Here is a 9,586-nt window from a genome sequence, read left to right as displayed (position 1 = left end):
GCAGCGCGCGCAGCAATGGGCTGCGAGCATTGCTGCAGCTCGCGTGGGCCGAGCGGCCGTGTGGGCTGTGCGCGGGCATGGCCTACACGCTTGCGGGTCATGCTCGTGTAGAGTTTGTGTTCACATACGAAACCTAAAGAGTATAGGATTTGTTTAATGATTAAAATTCCTAATCCTAAAAGATAAATTAATTAAATAAGAATTCTACTAGGATTCTAATTTAATTAATTCGTATCCTAGTAGGATTCGATTACTTATTCCATGGTCTATAAATATGAGTTAAGGGCTCATAATTTATATCGAGTATTCAAGTATTCAAAGTGATTTTTGAGAGCAAAAATTCAGTCATATAATTGCCTACAATAGCCGAAAATTCTAAGTACCTTAAGGGCGATCCTAGTTGGTCAAGGTTAAGGCGGATCCGGACGTGCTGTGGACTATCTACGGAGGGACGACACTTGGAGTCCTAAAGACTTGTTCTTGTTCGGTTCGGGCCCAGCTAGGGAGGGCACGCAACAAAGTGTATGCATCTAAACTATGCTAAATGATTATGTGTAAATAATATGCTTTCCTGGCTTTATGGTTTTTCCGCATGATTTATGTTTTGTCATATGAATCATAACCTAACACGGTGTGCACCGGGCGGTTGTCTGCCCGTCGGGCGCCGAGGTACTGGAGAGTTCTTCGGCTTGCTCGCCCGGTGCGCGATGGGAGATCTTCCGGGAGAAAAGCTAAATATGTCCGCAACACCGAGTCTAACTTCCGGGGCTCAATCATGAACATCTAAGGCTCCCTTAAGTCGACATTGATCGTCCCGAATCCCCTCGGGATCTTGTAGTGGCCTAAATCACCTTGAAACGGGTCTAAACAGACCAATTTCTCACTAAGTAGTCCTGAAACTCAAGGCACACTCAAATACACAGATTAGTACTAAAAACGGCTCCTAAGAGCTCATTTGACGCATAAAAGTACTAAGGGACGGGGGTGAAAATATTATATAAAACGCACATATCAAACCTCCCCAAGCTAGATCCTTGCTTGTCCCTAAGCAAGGAAATCATCGATGAACACAAGACCAACTTCACCCCCAACATTTTTCAAAATGAAAACATAATCCAAGGTAAAATCTAACAAGTATGCATCAATGTCAACCAATCAAGTCCATTCAATCGCTAATCCCCCTTAATAATCGTCACGCAAAGCGAACCACAAATGCACAATGGAATTCCAGACTAGTGCTCACACACTCGTCACTCATTTATGTGGCGGATAAAAGATGTACCCGTTCTCTCCCCTCCCAACATATAAGTGAACAATGCCCTCCCAAACTCACACACTCGTGTGTCTAGAAAAACATACACTCAACCTAGTAGTCGACTCGGAATGTGTCATGTCATAACTTGCATTGATAAACAACTACTTGCACATTAATACAACTCTATGCACAAAGGTCGGAAGGTCTTTCAAGCTTGTAATGATAGGCTTAGGTAAGGGTGTGGTAAGTTTGGGTAAAATGTGAGCTTAAAGCCTTGGCTTTGGGGAGCATAAATCCTAAAAACAACCGTGATCAATCAACACAATGACCATAATCTCCCACTCAACACATGAATAAAAACAACAAACAACCACACTATACTTTCTTGCCTTGATTTCACAATTGTAACCAATCACTCATCACTAGAGGAAAAACCCTTATAAGTTGCTCATCAAAAGTTGCCCTTATACAACAAGAGCAACTTATAATGGTTACATTAAAAAAAAAAATTAAAAGCTGCCCTTATTTAACAAGAGCATCTTTTAATTGACAAAAAGTAAAAAAAATAAATAAAAAGTAAATGTTTTGTACTCCCCTTCTCTTCTCGCTGCTCCCCTTTTCTTCTCGTTGCTTTGCTGCTTGCCCACACACAAAATTCTCCCCCCGAACTCTATATCTGCAGAAGCCGTTTATGGCGACGACTGTATCATCCTCAACAGATTTTCTTCAGACCTTCATCTCCACATCAAACCTCGTACCGCCGACGTCGATTCTCAATAGGTCTATTTCCATCTATTTTTGTATTTTAATTCTTTAATATCGTGGATTAATTTCTCAATTCGCCAATTTATTAGCTAATTCTACACCTTTTGGACGGCTTTTGCTGATGGGGCTGGCGGTGGTGGTGGTTTGTTCAAGGATTTTGGACGGATTTTGCTGATGGGGCTGGCGGTGGTGGTGGTTTTCGTTGCGGCTTTCTGCCCAGTGTATCACGATCAAGTTAATTTCTCTTTGACCTTCCATGTTCAATTAATTTGCTCTGGTTTTTTTAATTTGAATTTAGGGTTTAGTTATGTTTGTTAGTTTGTGAATTCAAGTATTTTTTTTCAATTTTTATGAGTTTCGCTGTGAATTTGATGATAAATTAAGTGATTGATTTGAATTTGATGATAAATTAAGTGTTGAATTGAATTTGATGTAATGTGACCTTTTTTATTGATGTTGAATTGCTAGATTTGTTACTACTTAATAGTTAGTAACTAGAATTTGAAATCATGGACTACCTGAAATGTAAAATTAGTTGGACAGCTATTGTGGCAATTAAGGACAACCAAAATGCATACACAACAGAAGGAACATAGGCTAATCTGACATTTTATATCAACCTTGTTTAGGGAATTCTAGTTTCGTATGAAACTATTCTTTTAATGCTCGTTGGAAATTGGACTTATAAGGTTATCAAGTTCCTTTCACCTGTATAAATACCTTAAGAAAGCATAAGCCAGCCAGTTAATTTGATGTTAATTCAATTAAAAAGTATGCGTTCCATATTGTATTCTTTGTGGTTTTTTCTCTTTCAAGGTGGCATTCAGTCGCAGGGATTGTCTTATCAGGCATTGAGTCTGTTTCTCAAATGTCTCGAGACTATACTATTGTTGTTGTTTGGTGCGCAGGAACCCTTGTGGCCACTCTTTGTTCTTTTCCTTCTTCTATTACTTTCATATTATAGTGTATATATTTGATAAGTACATTCTCCATGTCTTTTGCAAATTTGAATTTGTTGGGTTGTTTCTTGGCCCTATGGTTGGCTCCATCTTTGCTCTTCTGTTGTACACTAATTGTACAATTGGTCTGTCTTCTTTAGTGTCGTCGTCCTAATCCGGTTTCGGTTCTCTAGCTACTGGTGGATTTTTATTCTTTTTATTTAGTTACTGTGCGCAAGGTATCTAATGCGTATGTTCGGGATGCTTATGTTTTGGAGTTCGGCAATCAAAGATAATTTATTTTCTGATTGATTTTCTTTTCTTCCAATTGATCTATGTGTTTTTCGGATATGTGGTTTAGTGGTTATATTTCTGTGAGCATGACAAATTGATATTTGTTTTTATAGGATATGTTGTTTTATCTTTCTGAACATGACAAATTCAGAGATTTCGGGAACGAACAAGCACTCGTGTGGCATGAGACTAACACCCCTTATGCAGTATGGAAACCCGAGAGTACCAGGGCCATATCCTTAAAATATCAGCCTTCTGAGGTGATTTTTTAAAATAGTATATGGTTATTCTGTGCTATCAATAGCACCATTTTAATAATTTAGAACTTTTGTGAATGCTTTTCATGCTTTGAGCTGTAAATAGCTTCTGTTGCTGAATACAGGTATTTGACCGTTGCTCGGTATTGATTTTTACCTCCAGGATTTAAAGCATAATGGGACTCTTTATGCACATTCTTTGCTCGATCTGGATATTCAGAAAATCCAGAGTACCAACCTTTGGCTGCCTTTGGTAGAACCAAGCGTAAGCGCTTCCACTTCAATCTTATTGTGGATTTATTCCTTTGGTTTTTAAACATGGATGTCTTTTTTTCCCCGGTTTGATTTCATGTTTACGGAGTAGTCCGTAGTTATTTGGATAATGTATTTTCTAATAAATGTTTATGAACGTTTAATTTGTACAGGGAAAGTCATCTGTTTCCCTCAAGGACTCTAGCTTGTTTGGAGTATCTCTGTCGGACTGTGTCAAGGCTGACTTCAGCTCATCTGCTTTGAGGTGCAAGGTATGTTATTGTATTTTTAGTTTTCTTTTGTCATGTTTTTGTTGATTTTAATTTCTATTTCTAGGTTTGTTTTTTATGGGTTTTAATTTTGCTGGGGTTTCTTCAAATGTTGTGTGTTTGTTTTTCTTTTCTTCCTTTAAACTGTAATTGAGAAAAGATCTGTTGGAATTGATGTCCAACAAATTATTGAGTAATGATAATCTGGTGTAAAAACGTCAGTTGGGTTCATCAAGATTTGATGAACTACTCCTTGAGGTGCCGTAGATCTGTTTCTGGTTTCTCAATCGCTTAGTTTTAATCATTAATACTATTTTAGGACTGGTGAATTGGGGTTTGTTAGCCATTTTTGTGGTTTAAATAAGGGGTGGTATGTTTGGAGCTTTAAATAAGGGGTGGTATGCTTGGAGCTTTAAATAAGGGGTGGTATGGTTGTTGAAGTCAGCCTGGCAGCAGATCAGCTGCTGAACACATCAGTTTCTGATCTGTTCAACTGCTGATCTGCAGATCAGCAACTGAACATATCAGTTTCTGATTTGTTCAACTGCTGATCTGCTGCTGTTGATCTGCAGCTGAACAGATCAGAAACTGATCTGTTCAGCAGCTGATCTGCTGCTGCTGATCTGCAGCTGAACAGATCAGTTTCTGATCTGTTCAGCTGCAGCTCAGCAGCAGCAGATCAGCTACTGAACACATCAGTTTCTGATTTGTTCAACTGCTGATCTACTGCTGCTGATCTGCGGCTGAACAGATCAGAAACTGATCTGTTCAGCAGCTGATCTGCTGCTAAACACATCAAAAACTGATATGTTCAGCTGCTGATCATTACAGTTATTACACTTCAACCGTTCATCATTTAGAACTATTTCTATGCTTGTGTAATTTTGAACCAGCCATGTTACTACTAGATGCAGACATAAGAATCATGAAAAACATTTAGAATATGGGATATAGGTTTGTTTGTTGGTAATTGGGATCGAAAATGCCATTTTTGACCATAAATGACCTATATCGACCTAAATGAACCATAGGCGTGCATAACGAAGTTGAAATGAGTCTTATAATAATATAATTAATCATATGAATCATTAAAAAGGTTTTATAATTTGAATATAAGTTCGTTTGTTGGTAGTTGGGATCGAAAATGCCATTTTTGACCATAAATGACCTATATCGACCTAAATGAACCATAGGTGTGCACAACGAACTTGAAATGAGTCTTATAATCATATAACTAATCATATGAATCATGAAAAACGTTTAGAATATGGAAATAGGTTCGTTTGTTGGTAGTTTGGATAAAAAATGCCATTTTTGGACAAAAATTACATATATCGATCTAAATGAACCATAGACGTGCATAACGAACTTGAAATGAGTCTTATGATCATATAACTAATCATATGAATCATGAAAAACGTTTAGAATATGGAAATAGGTTCGTTTGTTGGTATTTGGGATCGAAAATGCCATTTTTGGCCATAAATGACCTATATCGACCTAAATGAACCATAGACGTGCATAACGAACTTGAAATGAGTCTTATAATCATATAACTAATCATATGAATCATGAAAAACGTTTAGAATATGGAAATAGGTTCGTTTGTTGGTATTTGGGATCGAAAATGCCATTTTTGGCCATAAATGACCTATATCGTCCCAAATGAGCCTTATGTGTGCATAAAGAACTTGAAATGAGTCTTATAAACATATAACTAATCATATGAATCATGAAAAAGATTTAGAAAGTGTCCTTAGGTTCATTTGTTAGTTGTTAGGATCGAAAATGCCATTTTTAACCAAAAATGACCTATATCGACCCAAATGACCCATAGACGTTCATAAATATCATGAAATGAGTCTTATAATAATATAACTAATCATATGAATAATGAAAAACGTTTAGAATATCGAAATAGGTTCGTTTGTTGGTAGTTGGGATCGAAAATGTCATTTTTGGCCAAAAATTACATATATCGACCTAAATGAACCATAGACGGGCATAACGAACTTGAAATGAGTCTTATGATCATATAACTAATCATATGAATCATGAAAAACGTTTAGAATATGGCAATAGGTTCGTTTGTTGGTATTTGGGATCGAAAATGCCATTTTTGGCCAAAAATGACCTATATCGACCTAAATGAACCATAGACGTGCATAACGAACTTGAAATGAGTCTTATAATCATATAACTAATCATATGAATCATGAAAAACGTTTAGAATATGGAAATAGGTTCGTTTGTTGGTATTTGGGATCGAAAATGCCATTTTTGGCCATAAATGACCTATATCGTCCCAAATGAGACTTATGTGTGCATAAAGAACTTGAAATGAGTCTTATAAACATATAACTAATCATATGAATCATGAAAAAGATTTAGAAAGTGTCTTTAGGTACATTTGTTAGTTGTTGGGATCGAAAATGCCATTTTTAACCACAAATGACCTATATCGACCCAAATGACCCATAGACGTTCATAAATATCATGAAATGAGTCTTATAATAATATAACTAATCATATGAATAATGAAAAACGTTTAGAATATCGAAATAGGTTCGTTTGTTGGTAGTTGGGATCGAAAATGTCATTTTTGGCCAAAAATTACATATATCGACCTAAATGAACCATAGACGTGCATAACGAACTTGAAATGTGTCTTATAATCATATAACTAATCATATGAATCATGAAAAACGTTTAGAATATGGAAATAGGTTCGTTTGTTGGTATTTGGGATCGAAAATGCCATTTTTGGCCATAAATGACCTATATCGTCCCAAATGAGCCTTATGTGTGCATATAGAACTTGAAATGAGTCTTATAAACATATAACTAATCATATAAATCATGAAAAAGATTTAGAAAGTGTCCTTAGGTTCATTTGTTAGTTGTTAGGATCGAAAATGCCATTTTTAACCAAAAATGTCCTATATCGACCCAAATGACCCATAGACGTTCATAAATATCATGAAATGAGTCTTATAATAATATAACTAATCATATGAATAATGAAAAACGTTTAGAATATCGAAATAGGTTCGTTTGTTGGTAATTGGGATCGAAAATGTCATTTTTGGACAAAAATTACATATATCGATCTAAATGAACCATAGACGTGCATAACGAACTTGAAATGAGTCTTATGATCATATAACTAATCATATGAATCATGAAAAACGTTTAGAATATGGAAATAGGTTCGTTTGTTGGTATTTGGGATCGAAAATGCCATTTTTGGCCATAAATGACCTATATCGACCTAAATGAACCATAGACGTGCATAACGAACTTGAAATGAGTCTTATAATCATATAACTAATCATATGAATCATGAAAAACGTTTAGAATATGGAAATAGGTTCGTTTGTTGGTATTTGGGATCGAAAATGCCATTTTTGGCCATAAATGACCTATATCGTCCCAAATGAGCCTTATGTGTGCATAAAGAACTTGAAATGAGTCTTATAAACATATAACTAATCATATGAATCATGAAAAAGATTTAGAAAGTGTCCTTAGGTTCATTTGTTAGTTGTTGGGATCGAAAATGCCATTTTTAACCAAAAATGACCTATATCGACCCAAATGACCCATAGACGTTCATAAATATCATGAAATGAGTCTTATAATAATATAACTAATCATATGAATAATGAAAAACATTTAGAATATCGAAATAGGTTCGTTTGTTGGTAGTTGGGATCGAAAATGTCATTTTTGGCCAAAAATTACATATATCGACCTAAATGAACCATAGACGTGCATAACGAACTTGAAATGAGTCTTATAATCATATAACTAATCATATGAATCATGAAAAACGTTTAGAATATGGAAATAGGTTCTTTTGTTGGTATTTGGGATCGAAAATGCCATTTTTGGCCATAAATGACCTATATCGTCCCAAATGAGCTTTATGTTTGCATAAAGAACTTGAAATGAGTCTTATAAACATATAACTAATCATATGAATCATGAAAAAGATTTAGAAAGTGTCCTTAGGTTCATTTGTTAGTTGTTAGGATCGAAAATGCCATTTTTAACCAAAAATGACCTTTATCGACCCAAATGACCCATAGACGTTCATAAATATCATGAAATGAGTCTTATAATAATATAACTAATCATATGAATAATGAAAAACGTTTAGAATATCGAAATAGGTTCGTTTGTTGGTAGTTGGGATCGAAAATATCATTTTTGGCCAAAAATTACATATATCGACCCAAATGAACCATAGACGTGAATGACGAACTTGAAATGAGTCTTATGATCATATAACTAATTAATCATATGAATCATGAAAAACGTCTAGAATATGGAAATAGGTTCGTTTGTTGGTATTTGGGATCGAAAATGTCATTTTTGGCCATAAATGACCTATATCGTCCCAAATGAGCCTTATGTGTGCATAAAGAACTTGAAATGAGTCTTATAATAATATAATTAATCATAAGAATCATGAAAAACATTTAGAATATGGATATAGGTTTGTTTGTTGGTAATTAGGATCGAAAATGCCATTTTTTTTTACCATAAATGACCTATATCTACCCAAATGAACCATAGACATGCATAACGAACTTGAAATGAGTCTTATAATCATATAACTAATCATATGTATCATGAAAAACGTTTAGAATATGGAAATAGGTTCGTTTGTTGGTAGTTGGGTTCAAAAATGTCATTTTTGTCGAATATAATTGTTTTCGCAACCAATCTAATTTTTGTTTTCGCATATGAAACTTAATTTAATTTATTGGTTTGCATGTACGGTGTTCTTTTAAAGGTTTTCAAAACTCCAAGGGAGGAGCCCTTTACCAAAAAGGAGTTGGATGAGGTTCGAGACAAGTGGGCTATTTACTTCAACGATTGTGAACTACCCTCAGTGTAATAAATAGAGCAGATTTGTAGTTATTCGTGACTCTTACATTATTTTGTTATTTATCGATTTAATTAATTACATTTGAATTAATTCGGTAATATTATTGGAAATTTGAAATTTATATCATTTTTGAGAATGTCAAGCTGGTGTTTGATGAAACAGAAATTATATTGCAGAATAATAGGAATTATATTGCAGATTTTTTTATTTATTTTTTTTTAAAAAAAAAACTCAAAAGTTGCCCTTGTTTGCAACAAGAGCAACTTATGTGCAGCTTATAAGGTGCCCTTGTTTGCAACAAGGGCACCTTATGTGCAGCTTATAAGGTGCCCTTGTTGCAGCAAGGGCACCTTATAAGTTTCACATAAGGTGCCCTTGTTGCGACAAGGGCACCTTATAAGTTTCACATAAGGTGCCCTTGTTGCAAACAAGGGCACCTTATAAGATTATAAGTTGCCCTTATTAAGGGCAACTTTTGATAATTTTACATAAGTGACCCCCCCATTGGTGGCACTTACGAAGGGCACCTTATAAGCCAGTTTTAAGAGCAACTTATAAGGTTTTTTCCTCTAGTGCATGAAGATAAGAAATTGTAATACCGGAGTGACAAAAGCTTGAATCAACTTGAGAATAACGATATTTCTCTTCCTTTTTTTTTT

At 35.1% G+C, this 9,586-nt stretch overlaps 1 long non-coding RNA gene across 1 annotated transcript; it reads left to right on the top strand.

Annotated features, from left to right (window-relative positions):
• The first annotated feature begins 3,636 nt into the window (after positions 1-3,636).
• On the top strand, positions 3,637-9,053 carry LOC130470756 (uncharacterized). The gene is made up of 3 exons (XR_008931480.1): positions 3,637-3,774; positions 3,935-4,033; positions 8,832-9,053. It is a non-coding gene; the product is annotated as an uncharacterized lncRNA (long non-coding RNA).
• The last annotated feature ends 533 nt before the right edge of the window (positions 9,054-9,586 follow it).

This window comes from Spinacia oleracea, chromosome 3 (assembly GCF_020520425.1).
Source record: "Spinacia oleracea cultivar Varoflay chromosome 3, BTI_SOV_V1, whole genome shotgun sequence".
Classification (NCBI taxonomy): Eukaryota; Viridiplantae; Streptophyta; class Magnoliopsida; order Caryophyllales; family Amaranthaceae; genus Spinacia; species Spinacia oleracea.
Note: the sequence above shows the minus strand (reverse complement) of the source record. Positions and strands in the feature narration are given on the sequence as shown.